This window comes from Phyllostomus hastatus, unplaced genomic scaffold, assembly GCF_019186645.2.
Source record: "Phyllostomus hastatus isolate PE091 unplaced genomic scaffold, TTU_PhHast_1.1 phas_scaffold_216, whole genome shotgun sequence".
Classification (NCBI taxonomy): Eukaryota; Metazoa; Chordata; class Mammalia; order Chiroptera; family Phyllostomidae; genus Phyllostomus; species Phyllostomus hastatus.
The window spans coordinates 10065917-10080570 of NW_025334018.1; the positions used below are offsets into that span (position 1 = coordinate 10065917).

Consider the following 14654-nt stretch of genomic DNA (forward strand, 5'->3'; position numbering starts at 1 on the left):
TGTATGCACTTTATTTCGGTGATGACTAATAAAGTCTTTATATGTCTCAGGTCTTGGATGATTTCATAATGGCCTCCTTAGTGTTGCCCGAGTACTTACTATCTGAACAAGTTCCATTGGATCTACTTATGCTTGACAACGCTGTGGGTTTTATAGCACTAACTCTTGCTTACTCTGTCACTGAAAACTCAGTTCTGTGCTGTTAGAGTTAAATAACATGCCTACTATCTTTTGTTAAATGTTCAGAGTGTGTGTGCTCCGGTCGAAGCATTAGGTGATACCTGGATTTGAATTATTGGAAGTTTTCTTCCGAAGTAGCCATAGAAACCCATGTCCAGTTTTCAGGCCTGGGATCAATTAGCCCCCAATGGACTCTTTCTCCTTCACAATGCTCAGTAAAGATCAGAGGTGATGACAGGCCAGTTTTGAAGTCTGATCTGGACAGGCATTTTGACTTGAATGTGGGATAGCCAGTGTTACAAATTCAGAATTCAGTAAAAAGAAGAAGCAGCAGCAGCAGCCATCTCTCTCTAATATGTGCTGGACTCTGGGCTGCCTGTCCTCCCCTCGGGGGAAGTCCGTTGCACACCAGGGCTCGTCCACGTCCTTCCAGTGGTGCTTCCGGGCAGTCAGCCTCCCGCACCCCTCCCACACCCCTTCCGTTTTGAATGGCCCCAGAAGAAGAGGGAAGGCAGGACGAGCAGCACCACAGAAGCTGGATCGTGGGTGCAGCAGCTGTGCATTAACGTCAGTCACTGTGGCAAAAACATGTAAAGAACAAAGTCAAACTCAGGCTCCTGGGCAGACCAGTCAAAGATAGAATGCGGATTGGAGAGGGGGGTGCATCTGCAATCTCTGTCCCTCCACACGTAGGACCTGGTCTGGACCTCTGTCACGTGGCGCCTCGTCCCAGAGGAACTGAAAGCCGTGGGTGGTGCCTCCTGCGAGCCCCGAGGTGGCTGTGGGTGGTGACCTTGGTGGAAGCCCAGAAGCTCAGCTTCTCTGAGATCTCGGACTTGGAACGCACGTGTACAGCCTGCTCGTGAGTTTGTTTCTGCTTCAAGTCGCCCGTGGTCTGTGGTAAGCTGCCACAGGTGGACTCCTCGGGAGCCTGTTTAGGAAGTCTTGCATTTTCTTTCCCAGAGGAAACTGCAATGGGAAAGAAAGACACCCTAACAAAGTTGCTTATGTGACATGGGAAGTTCATAGCGTTGTTTCCTTTTAGAACTCCACCTCGGAGAGAGAGAGCTCAGAACAGATGTTATAAAAGCCGTGCACTTCCGCTTACTCCTGCTTGTGAGAGACTTGCGTTGGCCTAGATCTGAACCTAGCCGTTCTTACTTTAAACACAGTTCTAACCAGTTTGGCTTTCTGGTTTCCTAGCCTGCGGCCAATTAGGAGGAATAGCAAATTAGAGTGAAACTCCACCGTAGTACAGTTCATCCACGAGCAGTAAAATAGTGTCAGAACCACATAACTTATTTCCAGTAACGACGTGAAATGTCTGGGCCAGCAAAGACCACATTCCTAAATGGTTTGCTCAAGCCTTCGTTTGGATGGCTCGGTGCTCTGTACACACAGCCTCCTTTCTGAAACCGGGCAATTTCCCCTTAAACTTTAGAATTTCATCTAGCCGTGATATTGTATATATGAGAGTCTTTATTTACAAATCAGAGTTCTTTGAAAGCCTGCTTAGGTTTGTGCTAATGCGACTCCGTGGAGACACAGCCACAGCCTGTGCACTCACTTTCTCTCTCCGGAAACCACGGTTTGCTCTCGCAAGAACCACTCTAGGGACTCATGGGGAAATAAAAAGAGAATAATCTTCCTTAGTCTCAGGAAGGCTGGCTATTTCTTTATTGTACTATTTTTATTTAATGAGAATGAAGATAATGATGATCTCAGGCACTGGCATTACATATAAGTACAACTTCTGGCCTGTAATCCTTTTTGAGGGCGTGGACATGCACGAAGATGGATACAGAGATAGCCTGTATCACATAGTGATCAGTTTGACCCAATAGTGGTATTTTACCAAATACAGAACAAGAAAATTCTTGTTCAAGCACTAGAGTCAAACGCCTTCTGGGTAATGGAGGGGGGCTATGAATATTATAAAAGCTGTAAGCTCAAGAAGTTTAAGGACTAGCTAAGGAAAAATATAAGCCTGATGCACAGTGAGTATTCAACACGTGTCTGTTCACTGAGTGAATAACCCAGTGCAGCGAACAGCCCGGGGAGCGCTGGGGACAGAGGAGGTGCTGCAGGCGTCCGGGGCAGGCAGTGCTGCTGCCAGCGAGGGGCGAGCGTGCGGGAGAGCTCTGTGGGGAAGGCAGCGCTGGCAGGGCAAGGAAAGGCGTCCTGATCATTTTGATCTTTTCAATACATTATCCCAACTAACCCATAAATACTTCGAAAAGGAAATATAAATATCTTCATGTTACAGATAGGGAAATGGAAGCATGAGAAAGTAGAAAGTCTACTAATTAGAAAATTGAAGAACTTGGATTTAACCATAGTTAAATACATTGCCTCAAGTTTTTCCCCTTGACCACAGACCCAGTACTATTTCACTGGCCTCAAAGCTATGCATCCCTGGAGGGGTCGGTCTGGGCACTCAGATGTGGGAGAGGGCATTCTATCAAGCTAAGGCATGGCAGTGGGAGAATGATGAATACGTACGAAACTTATAGTCACATGGTACAGTATATACTAAATAGGGAAGGTAAATGCAGTGCCTATTTTAATTTTAACTTTAAAATCCTGGAGATGGAAATCTACGAGAAAACACTTCCAACCATGGGAATAATACATGCTTTAAGATTCATGCCTGGAACATAAATGTATTTGCCAAGTATACACGAATATTTGTCTGTCTGTCTGTCTGTCTGTATGTGTTTGACGGCTTGCCCGGATAACCTGACCTGCTCGTGGCAGGTGTACTCAGTCCAACCAGCACTGGAGAAGGGACGTGTCAACGGTCACTCAAAGCCCACTGCAGCGGCCCCTCGGGGAAGGTCTGTGTGCACTGCACACGCACAGGCTCTCCTGCCTGGGATTACACCTGACGCCCAGTAAATGCGCCTTGTAAGAGAGATGCACAGACTTTGGGCTTGGACATTGCGGTTTTGATAAATTAGAAGGAAAGAAAAAAAAACTGCCACCTCGGCAGGGCTTTGTTTATCCCACTTACCTGGAATCCAATTCCACTTTCTCGAGAGTTTTAGATTCCACTCCACAGTTGTCTCATTTCGTGATGGAGACATTGTACCTCCCCACCTCCCCCCCGAAGGCCCCCATCCACGCTTGGACTGGGGAGTGCCTGCCTGTTTGTGGCTCATTCAGAAAAGGCAGATTAGGTCACTGCAAAAACAAAAAATTGAAAGCCTGCTGAAACAGAAAGGGTCTGTAATATAAAGGTTTTATGCCCTGGTCGGTGGCTCACTTATTAAACAAATAAAGCGCTTGAGCAACCCTGAAGATCATCTGACATAATGCAGTTTTACAAATGCAAATCAGTATTCATTTTCCTCATTACTTCTACCAGTAAAACATAAAACTTTACTTTTAACCGATATATTTTAATTAAAATGTTTCTACGGGCCTTTCTATTGAGAGATCATTAAATGTGAAAGGATTTTTCTGTTATTAGATTTGAGAATAATGGATTAAACTCTGTTAAAAAAGATACAAGATGCACATTTAATATCATCAGATCTAATTAGTTTCACCGCGTTTCTGAGACACTTCGCTAGTACATTGGATTAGAATCCCCAGATGTAATAGTTCCATTTTTGGTCTCTCTTAATGGATGTGCAGACATATTTCTCAGCTCTTTCCCTGACATGTATTCATAATAACCCACAAGTCAGAACACAGAATCGATTATAATCTGGTTGCTGCCCTTTTTCAGATCACTAATAGAAAACTTATTTCTTAAACACAGTGCCTGACATTAAAAGCCTACTCAATAAAATCGTGAGCCCTTATTTTGGGGGGTGGCCGTTGTCAAAATGAGAAAGGAGAAACTCGTGCTTCAGAGATAGAAACAAATAGTATGGAAAACCGTTTAAGAGGTTTGAAGTTATTAAAATGGCAGATCTACTGGGAACAGAAGGAGCAATATGTCAGGGAAGAAACGAAGGAAAAGGGAGACAGGAAGCATTCTCTGGCCTTCTCAATCCTGCGTTTTAAAACAAAACAAAAAAATTCAGGACGAACTGGAAGGTAGCCAACCTAATGCCGTTATTTCATAGAGCTTGGGGACACACCAGGAAATTACAGGCCAGTTAGTTTAACTTCACTTGTGGGGAAAGTATTAAAAACTGCTGCAGGAGATCAAGTCAAGGGATGCTTAGAAAAGCACGGCTTGATTAAGGCAAGCCTGGCCAACGTGGTTTGGGGAAAGGGAAGGTCATGTCTTAGGAACTTGTTGAAATTCTTTGAAGCTATTATGGCCCGTACAATCTTCAAAGAACACAGCGAGGCCCAGGATCCGTGTATCTGTTTCGTTCCACACCAGCCCTTCAGGGAGGCTGGCAGAACATGGCCCACACCGGGGCCTGGGTGCTCCAGGGCTAGAAACCACTATCAAAATAACAGAAAATAACCTCTGAAGGAACATTTGTAAAGCTGGAACCAATTAATACAACCTGATATTTATACATGTAAAATAACGACTTGGAACAAAATTTAGGAGTATTGAGCCATTACAAAGAAGTGCTACATCGGGACTATAAAAACAATCTGGGGGTTACTGTGCCAAAATCGGGGTTTGGGAGGCATTTCTCGCCTAAAGAAGGGACGACGAGATACCGGAGCGGGAGAAGCGGGTGTAGAGTCCAGGGCTGTGAAGGATGGCGGCTGAGTGAACGGATGGGCAAGAGAGCAGTCTAGCGTGTTCATGCCCCGGGCCTCCGTGGCTCTGGAGGAGCACAGAGCCGCCCAGCAGAGAAGGGCAAGTCGGGCCAGTAACTGAGGGGACAGAAGGTCGAGCCCTGTTGCTTTGGGAGTGGGCTCCCGGGGCCCGAATGTTTGCCTCTCAGACCTGAAACTTGGAGTGCTGTTTTCGAAGAAAACAGGCAGAGGCGTTCAGAGACACCCCAATATTGCCCCCAGCTCTTTTCTGCCCCAGGCCACAGGCAGCTGGCCAGGAGGTGGGGGTAGTCCCTGGGGAGCACTGGTATCCCAAGCTGAGGAGCCTGGGATTCAGCAGCAGGAAGTGCGAGGCCTGGGGTACTGACCAGGGTCAGCAGGAGGACTGCTGGGCGAGCAGGGAGCTAGTCCAGGGTTCCAGGACGCAGGTATCCGTGGAGGAGCGGAGACAGAAATGAAGCCAGGCTCAGCCAGTGAGGAGCGGCCATCAGGCGAGATGCTAGTGGTTAGAGGCACTGATCCCAGCCGGACTGCCCGGGCCCTTCCCCGGATTCTGCTGCTCGCCAGCTGTGGAGCCTGGGACAGGTGGCGTAACCAGCTGCCATCGGTCTGCTCTTTGTAAAGTTAGTGTTGTTGGTAGCGCCTACCTTAGAAAGCAGTAGTAATGATTAAATGGATAGTAAATACAAAATACTTAACCTACTACCTGGCATGGAGTAAGTGTCCATTTTGTTTAACTATTGTTAATTAATATTATTAAATAACTAATATTGAAATAATGATTAATGTTATTAGTTTAAAAGCTCTATTCAGTTATGGTGAATGTTAGAGTTTTTTCATGGAAGCATGAAAGAACTAGAAACTTCTATGATTGGGGTTTTTATTGTTCATCTTTATTGTGGTTAAAAAACACATAAAAGGTACCATCTTAACTATTTCTAGTGTGCGGTTAGTGGTGTTAAATGGGTTCACACTGTTGGACAATCAGCCAGTCTCCGCAACTTTTCATCTTACAAACTGGAACGCTAGACCCGGGAGAACAGCAGCTCCCCGCTCCCTGCCCTCGGCCCCTGCCACCCACCGTCCGACTTTCCCTTCCTGTGAGCTGTGAACTCTGGATGCCTCATGTAAGCGGAATCATAAAGCATCCGTCTATGGCTGGCTTTTATGACTCAGCGTGTCTTCCAGATGCATCCATGTTGTAGCAGGTGACAGAATGTCCTTCCTTTTCAAGGCTGAATAGTATTCCGTCATGTGCACAGTCCACATTTTGTTTGTCCATTCAACCGCTGATGGGCACGTGGGTTGTGAATGATGTTGCCATGAATATGGCTGCAAATTATGAGCAAATTTTTCACTAAGTGGAATATAATTAATAAAGATAGGCTAACAGTTAAGTGAGTAAGGGAAGAATGAAAGGAAAATCGATGGTCAAGGGTGTTTGGACTACTCCATTATACTAGTCTTCGTGACCATGCTGGAAGCTAATATACATTCTTTTCTGTTATGTCAGGTAATGAGTAAATATGACTGAATACAAGGGATAAACAGTAGTAGTAGTAACCATTTCTAAAATAATTATATCAACAAAATCTCACATTTAGAAAGCGAGATGGATTTCACAACCACCTTCTCATTACATCCTCACACCGTCAGGTGAGACGGGCAGAACAGCTGGTAGTATCTCTGCGGTGTCCACGGGGAAACGGAAGCCTAGCAACCCAGCAGGGGTTCCGTTGGCAGCCAGAGCGGGAATCAGCATCAGCTCTGCTGGCGGCCCGGGCTCGCTCTGCACCTCGGAGGGCAGGCCTCAGTCGTCAGGAAGTCAGCCCCGTTCGTTCACTCGTTTCTCATAAGATAATTTTAGACGGTTTATGGATAACAATTCCTATTTTGTTAAATGCATATTTAATTTAATGAGCATTAAGAATAAAATTGGAGTACTCACTTGCAGTCTCCCTTACTTTGTGGCTTAGGATAGGGCTAAATTATTTTTTAAAACTTGGTTTGCGGTCAGCATAGAGGAGAATATTAGGGTCTAGTACAGGTGATAGACAGCTTCGGCTAAGTCAAGTGATAATCACTAGGAAATGCTTTATTTTTATGCATCCCACAAGTATTTGACTATTCATCTATTATGTACCAAATCTATGATTGAATTTATCTTGGTGAATAAAACAGATTTCCCCACTGTCACAGAATTTACATTTGAATGGGGAAGGCAGGCAATGAGCAAAAATTAAACAGGATAATTGTTTTAAATCAGAGAGAATTACAGGGGAAAATGCTTCAGACTGAGGATTTGGAGGTAAACTGAAAGACCAGGAGAGCCAACCGGAAGACGGAGGGGAAAATATTCAGGCAGAGGAAACAGCACGGGCCAGGAGCCCGAGGCAGGAAGGGCGAGATGCCATCCTGCTGGAAGAAGAGTGCAAAGGCCCTGGACCACAGGGCGTGAGAAGAGAGAGGAGGGCAGAGGCCAGGTCCGTAGGGACTGGTATGTCTCTGCTAAGAAAAAGTTTGCGTTTTTACTTCATAGGAAATGGGAAGCCATTAAAGCTTTTGAAGGGGAGAGTGACACAATTTGAGTTTATACATTTTTTTTCTTGCTGCCGAATGAAGAATAAATTGGGATGGGGCAGGAAGCCAACGTGGAAGTGAGGAGACCAGTAAGGAGGCCACTGAAGTGTCCAGGTTCCAAGTATATCAGGGAGGAAGAAGCAGCGGAATGATGCTGATGTGAGGGGTGAGGACTGCGGGAGAAGAAGGTATTGGGAGTGACTCAAAGTTCTGGCCTGAGAAACTCAGTGAGAATGTTACCAAACTCGAGGGTGCTCTATTCAGAGATGAGACGTGACTATTAGAAGGTCGTCTTACTTACTTTCAGCAAGTAGAGGAGACAGGGCATTCACATCCAAAGCTCCAACTCTCCAAAGGGAGGCTTGGCCCCTTGCTTGTGGACACCATTTGGCCAACTACAGGTTGATTTTAGTCGGCTGCACTTACTAGGTGGGCTCCTCTAAAGCTCACTCTGTCTACAGCTGGCCTGCAAAACACAGCTACATTCTAATACTTATGAAGACTCGGACTTAGTAAGAATGGCCCAGACCTTGAGACCCTTATTCTACCTAACAAACATATTTTGGATATAGGGAAGACTGATGAAGATTACATTCAGAGGAACTTTGGAAGTACAGTTAAATTATCCTTCTGTGCCTGGCTCAGTGCTGGTGCATAACAAGTATCAAGGAAGTATTTGTTGTCTGAAAGAATTGACTTACTCGGGGAGGACTAGGGAGAGTTGCTGGTCCAGACTCCCGGGAGTGAGCAGTGGACCACTTCACCAATACTCGTTCAACAGTACTAACGGGTGCTAGTAGTTTCCGTCCCTTCCATTCTTGCTTTATTGGTTCCATATCCTACACAGTGGTTCTCTCACTGTGGCTGAAAACCCATTGTTTTACAATGAAATTTAATTGGTTGCAGCTGTGTGTGTATGTGTGTGGTTTATGATGTAAACATTTTTTTTGGCTATAAATAGAGGCCCAAAAGAGTTGGAAAAACCAAAGTAGTCCTCTAAATCTCTTTGGTGTTATCTTCCCATTGCATCCGTCTCCTTTGGGTTTCTCACCCAACCCTGGACAAGGGGATCAGGAGATCCTCGTCCCAGCTCGCCCTCCCTCAGCAGGTGTGTCCCGAGTGTGTGGCACGTGCTGGGTGATGGGCACAAGGTCTACTCAGACAGGAGCGTCTCTGCCCTCAAGAGCTCGTAGTCGATAATTTTATATACAATATGTTTGCTTCCCGCAGTTTTGTGACATTTTAATACCTCGTAGCAAGTTTGATGTAGAAGTTGTGTATTTAATTCCCAAGTTATAACTGAGTCTGTTCTTCATTGAGCCCTGTGGCTGACCTCACTCATTGTTCACAACTTCCAGCCGAAGGGTGGCGGTCCCCAGACAGGGTGTGTTGGAAAGAAGAGAATGGGAGGGCCGAACACTCCCCAAAACAGTCAGAGATGCAACAGAGACCTGGGCGGCCTTGTCTCCTTAGAGAGAAAGTGTAGCTGAAATGGAACTATGGCAACAATTTTCATGCTTCTACATGTTTTTAATGTCATCTCTATTTCTGAAATTCTAACACCTCGGTCTTTGGCTGCAAGGAAAGGAAGAAGGAACACCAAACTCAACCTGGGAGAATGGGCCATTAGAGAGAAACTCATTTCTATTTATGGAAGAGTTGCCATGCATAGTGACTGCTTCATAAATATTAGTCTGAATGAATGAATTTCAGATAGAGGTTTGTGTATTAAAATCCATCCATTCTTGTATTTCACAAACACGATGGGCCAAAAACAATAACAACATCAAACCTTATTAGTGGCATCACAATATAAGTTAACTGAAATCCAGTCTCTATGTTGCTTCAAGAAATATATACAAATATATAATTACCAGTTTAGTAGTTTGACACAGAGGAAGCAGATACTACAAAAATACCCAGAAAAAAGTGAAAGTGTTCAATAAGCCCCTGCTTTTAGAATTTCGTACTTAGCTTCCTGCTCGATGTGGACTGCGTGCTCACGACCGCGGGACACCGGCAGAGCCCTGCGGCGAGCCAGGCCAGCGGGCCGCCCTGCACCGCACCGAACACGCCGCAGCTAACGAGTTTACCATCATGCTCCTTTGCCTTTATCAAGAATTTTTATAAAAAAACAAACTGTGGCTTATTCATTCACCAGGAAATGTGCCATCAGATCATATTTATCAGAAGGAACATTTCATTGTTTCAGGTATTTCCAAGCCTTACAATATCGCCCTTTCCTTTCTGCCTGGAGCTGCCGAGAAGCAGAGCACAGTCTGTGAACACGCCGCAGCCGCAGGCCAAGGCTGCCGGTTCTCGGTCTTTCTGAGGAGCCAGTCATGTATCGCATTCTCAAAGATGCGCTCTAAAAATATGATGGAGAGAAAGAAAGAAAGAAAAAGATGGCTCCTATCTGAATGTAATGCAAGGGGCCAATATATTACTTTTTGAAACTAATAAAATTTCAAGGATGACAGCAAATTTCTGATTTGCTTCTCCTCCAGTAAAATGTCTGCTTTGAATTACCCAGGAGAAATTCTTCTTTCTGCCAACTTGTTTCAATTCCCCGTGCAACCCCATCCACAGAACATTGTCAGGGGTTCCTACATTTTCTCCCTCTTTTGGAGCAGGCAAAGGAAAGTGCATTGGGTAGTGAGGTTCATGCATGGTGCTTGCCCTTTCCTTCCTGAAAGCAGAGACAAGTATTAGTCATCAGACGGGGAAAGAGTCTTTCAGTCTCCCCCTAGCTGGTGTCCTGCTTTCTGTGTGCAGGCCCGCCCTGTGTGTAGGCGGAGCCGGCAAGGGCTGTGTGATGTGATTTAAGAGGTGCTGGAAACCCTGCCTGTCCAAAAATAGCCCCCACACCCTGACGACTGAGTTCAGGCACAATGTCCATAAGAGCCTGGTTTACGTGAAATGAAACTGCGTTTCTCAGAAGGTTAACCCATTATATCCGCTGCCCGCTCTCGGTGCACGTCTGTGGGGCAGAGACAGAAGCGGGACCTTGAAGGCCTGTCCGGGTGGACGGGGAGCATGGAGAAGGGGTTGGCAAGGGCCAAGGCTTAAGGTAACGATGCAAAGCACAGAAGCAATTCTGCGTAACCACGAGTGAGTCTGTTGAAACTAAACCACTTCCATATTCATTCAGTCAGTCAGCCACCCTTTTTCTGAATTGGTGTTTTATGGAACATGACGTTTTCTCAAACAGGCAATGCTCTTCGCTGGGGCCTTTAAAGAAAACAAGAATAATAACATCAACTTATATTTGGAAGGTGCTTTCAGGATTACGAAATACTTTCACGCGCCGTGTCAGCCTGGCGAGGCTGACTTTCCTGTCCCACTGTTCTCCTGCGGCAGATGGGGAGGGTCCCCGAGAGCTGCCTGCCTGCCTGCCTGCCCGCCGCCCGCAGCCCAGGCCTGCCCCTGCACCCGAGCAATGGGCAGTGCAGTTCTACCTGCTTGACAATTCCTCTAAACCAAAGGGAGAGTTCCGGCGGTCTTCTCCAGCAGGATTACTGAGGAAGTGTTTCCCTTCTCTGGAAGTTTCTGAAAGAACGGATCTAAACCCAGGCTTCTGCAGGCAGACATTCATGTAGCCTCAGAAATTCGGGTTAGGTGTTACCAGTCATTCCCTGGGCAAAAAAAAAAAAAAGAATTCCCCACCTAGAATACTGACCACTTTGCACAAAGTTGTAAAATACAGCAAAAAAACAAGTTTAGTTAGGAAAAGTAAAAATGTGAACTGGCAGAAATTAACTTAGACTATGTCCCAGAAGGCCTTGGGAGCCAGGGCTGTTTGACCGTAGACAGGAAGTGGGGCTAGCCCTGACCAGGCTTTCCGAAGCGACCACGCCGTCCAAGATTTCTGTACGGTGGCTCATCCCCACCTTGCTCCGTCACCACGCTCACGCACCCCCACTCCTGTAGCCGTTCGGATGAGCCACGATTTCTCAGTAACTCTGGCTCATTCTTTTTTAGCCACCAGAGCACTGATTCACTCTACACTCCTCTTGCCACAAGTGTAAAGTACACCAAGTTGAATAGAATTCTGTAAAGCTAAGACTTAGATGTTTCCATTTACCAGCCAAACAGCCCAGTTTGAATGCCATTTCTTTTATGAAATCTTGGAATTCCCTAGAGAAACCTCGTCTTGCTGTGTTACATTGTGGTGGTTTGTTTGCGTCTGCCTCCCGGTCCTTCACAGTGCAGGGCGTGAGCTCCAGGGCCTCGTGTGACTCATGTGAAAGCCCCAGGGCTCTGGGCTAGCAGTCCCAGGCTGTCCCCATCCCGTTTCCCATCAGTTAAAAAATAATTGAGCATTTGTTCCATGTACATTGTGTGTGTACAAAGAAAGAGAGAGATAAAGATGTACATGAGTACAAACATTCTACCAACGTCACAGAACATCCTCCAAAAATAAAAACTAGAAAGGACGAAGTGAGGATAAGTATAATCAGGAGTTCTGATATTTCCCCGCTCCTGGTGGACAGTCCTGTGCATGCCAGGGCTGCACACAGGAGACCAAAGTCACTGATTTCAGCACACAGGAGGAACAGGGTGAACGTTTGTGAAATGGGCAAAAGAATGAGTGAGACCTCTCCTATCCATACAGTCTTTTTGGCACATTCATCACATCCCGTTGACACCAGTCACTTTTCCAATTGGTGAACCAGCACTTCTGCTGTCCCAGCCTTCCAGCACACTGGCTTGACGAGAGCAGGGCTGGCTGGACGTTAACCTGCCCGTCACAGGGTGCCCTTTACAAGGGACACCCGCACAAAGTTTGTAAGGGTCTGTGTGTCTGTGTGCTGATGTTTTTCATTTGGCCTATATTTGATGGGAAGTCTACCATGTGCTCATCACAAAGTTAATTCCAGCCTCACCCTGGGAAACAGATATGGAAATGAGTGGCTCTGTTAGCGCAGGGTGACAAAGAAGCTTTAAGTGGTGCAAGAGGACACAGAGCGATACCTAAAGCTTTCTGAAGTTTTTAGGGAATGGTTTTAGGGAAATGGCTTGGAAGCTGAATGGGGAATTTATGAAGTAATGAAGGAGGGAGGGGTCTAGGCAAAGAGCTCAGCCGAGGCACAATCAGGCAGACATAAGATGGTGCAGCGTGACCAAGGGACTGACTCCCAATGGTGGGTGTCCTCAAGTGTTGGCAGGAAAGTGTAAGGAGCAGCCAGGGCTGAGACTGGACAAGTGCCTCAAGGGCAGGTCGTAAAGGGCTCAGTCTGCCCTGATAAGGGTCAGACAGCTTGGTCCTTTGGGTTTCAGAGCCATTGAGGAGTGCGGAGCTGGGAAATCATATGAGAGGTGGAGGGATTCAAATTCGTGTGCAGGAAGAATTCTGTTCATTGCTGTATAGTGTTTTTGTTGTATCTATAATTTGCTAGCTCTCTTATTATAAAAATAATACATGTTCACTGGAGAAAATTTGGAAAATATAGAAAGAGCATAGCCCACATACTAGGAGGAACTTAAGTATCTATAAAATATTCCACCATTCAGAGATGTATTCAATATGTTTTTTAAAAATAAGAATTATATATTATATATGCTATCATATCATTTCTACACGTTATGATGTTAGCCTTTTTCTAAATGCACATCCAGTGTCTATCTAATAGAAAACATGCCCCTATTCAGTAATTCCTTTAGCCACTCCCCCTTTGGTAAATTAGGACTGTTTACCAATAGTTAGAACCCCGATTGTTTCCTTATGAAAGATTTCAAAAAGTGGGGTTACTGAGTCAAAGTATATAAACCTTTTGAAAGCTCCTGACACATATTGTCTAAAATGCATTCGAGACCATTTGTGCCAATTTGCATCCCTTCTAATAGTTCCAGTTCAACCACACCCTCTTCAACTTTGGGGTCTTTTATCTTAGTCAATTTGATAAGCAAATATTGTAAGATTGCACTGTTTTTATTGGCTATGTTCTCTGAGCATGGAATTGATTAAAATGAAGTGATTGTATAATTTTGTTTTCAGATTCCTCCTCATAATGGGAGGGGGTGCTTTATTGTCTAAATTCAGCCTGGGAAACATTCACTTTAAGTCATCTCAAGTATCAGGTGCAGTGAGGCAACACCAAGAGCCGTCGTGGTCCCAGCACACACTCAGGGAGGACCGCAGGCCAGGGGCCGGGTGCGGACCGCTAATGAGGGCACACCTTGTTAGCCGGTGGGTGGAGCCTCGGCGGGAGCCGGAGTGAGGCTGGGGCCTGGGACCCAGGGACTCAGGACCAGCCACCTCAGTTCGGGAAGTCTGGGAAGGTTGACGCAGAAGGCTCTTTGGTGTGAGCCCTTCCAGTTTCTCACCTCTTCTTGGCCCCTTGTGTCAGTGGCACACCACACGTCACCCAGAAGGCTCACTAACAGTGCCCGTTCCGCATCCCAGCCACGGCGATGGGGGTCAGGGGCATCTTCAGGGGAGTCCCGGAACACACCTCGTGAGCAAGCACCCAGGAACTTTGAGAAACAGAGCCACACGTATATCCACCCACATGCTGCTCACAGGGCCAGCAAAGGGACCATCCTCCTTCAGGATAAGCTGTCCTCTGCACCCCCTTACCATCCACCTGGAGCGTTGCTCCTTCTGTTCTCACCCCTTCTCACAATCTCCCCGGCCCAGGGTTCGTCCATTCATTCATCATTTCTTTCCTTGTTGAGCGCTTGTGCTGGGCACTCTTCTAGGAGCTGGAGGGATAGGCATGAACCTGCCCTCAAGGGACCTTGTCCTCAGGACCCATCTCCAGTTTGCTGAGTTCTCCCAAAGTGCCAGTGATCTGGGAAGGGTCAGGAAGTGCTCATGCTTTGCTCAGTCTCCTGCTCTTCAAAGCAGAAGGTGCTGCCTGCATGCCCACATCTTTGTCTATGGCCGCTGCAAGCGGCCTGTCTATTGCAGCAAATTAGAATACCTCCCCGTAACCACACCTGCCTCTAGAGCCAGGAGCAAATGCCAGTCAAAGCTGGAGGCAGGAGGAAGAGTGTATGCTCTGCAATACTCATTCAAAGCTTTTGAGGTTTGCCATGGGTCACCAAGACATCTAAAAGAGCTGAGTTTTTGCTGTTTATGAGCAGACTCTTACCTGCTTTAAACTCTCTTGTCTCTACTCTCAGTAGAAAATCTGAATTCCTGTAATATGTCATTCAAGCTGCTGGTGGCCTCACCCCTGGCTAGCTGTCCAGTC

The 14654-nt window shown here is 46.3% G+C and overlaps 1 protein-coding gene across 1 annotated transcript in view; it reads left to right on the forward strand.

Moving 5' to 3' along the window:
* Window positions 1-14654, forward strand: part of SPAG17 (sperm associated antigen 17) — a 178945-nt gene that overhangs the window by 25592 nt on the left and 138699 nt on the right. The gene's annotated exons all lie outside the window — the stretch shown is intronic.